At 64.1% G+C, this 686-nt stretch overlaps 1 protein-coding gene across 4 annotated transcripts in view; it reads right to left on the bottom strand.

Moving 5' to 3' along the window:
* dnaaf1 (dynein axonemal assembly factor 1) overlaps positions 1–327 on the bottom strand; it is a 227,973-nt gene extending 227,646 nt beyond the window's left edge. For all 4 annotated transcript variants that reach the window (XM_068049995.1, XM_068049998.1, XM_068049997.1 and 1 more), the window contains exon 1: positions 276–327. The gene's annotated coding sequence lies outside the window, so the exon portion shown is untranslated. The remainder of the gene's footprint in view (positions 1–275) is intronic.
* Between the last annotated feature and the right edge of the window lie 359 nt (positions 328–686).

Genomic DNA, 686 nt, shown 5'->3' with positions numbered 1-686 from the left:
TCCCCCCCTCGTCCCCCTCTACCTCCCCCATCCCCCTTTACCTCCACCCCCTCTACCTCCCCCATCCCCTTTACCTCCACCCCCTCTACCTCCCCCATCCCCCTTTACCTCCCCCCCCTCGTCCCCCTTTACCTCGTCCCCCTTTACCTCCACCCCCTCGTCCCCCTTTACCTCCCTCTCCGTCCCCCTCTCCTCCTCCATTCCCCCCCGCCCCCAAGTCCATTCCCTCTTTCCCTCTTTCACTCACTCACTCACTCTCACTCTCTCTCTCTCACCGGGTTTCCCAGACGCCAGCTGTTGCCAAGGCGACAAACGGTCAAATATCCCATGATGCCTCGGGACAGTCGGATCACGCGAATGCTTCGCGCATGCGTGGTAATGGCTAGATAGCGTTTACACGAGTTGGGGTTATTTGTTTGGGAAGGAGGGAGGTAAGGAGTGTTCCGGTCAGGGGTGGGAGTGGTAATGGGAGTGGGCTGGTGGACGGTCCGGGGTGGGAGTGGGAGTGGCTGGTGGACGGTCCGGTGGAGGGTCTAGAAGACGGTCCGGAGTGGTGGTGGGCTGGTGGACGGTCCGGAGTGGGGGCGGGCTGGTGGACGGTCCGGAGTGGGGGCGGGCTGGTGGACGGTCTGGGGTGGGAGTGGGGGTGGGCTGGTGGACGATCCGGGGTGGGGGTGTGAGTGGGC

This window comes from Heterodontus francisci, chromosome 17 (assembly GCF_036365525.1).
Source record: "Heterodontus francisci isolate sHetFra1 chromosome 17, sHetFra1.hap1, whole genome shotgun sequence".
NCBI lineage: Eukaryota > Metazoa > Chordata > Chondrichthyes > Heterodontiformes > Heterodontidae > Heterodontus > Heterodontus francisci.
The sequence above is the reverse complement of the archived record's forward strand: the minus strand, read 5'-3'. Positions and strand labels throughout refer to the sequence as shown.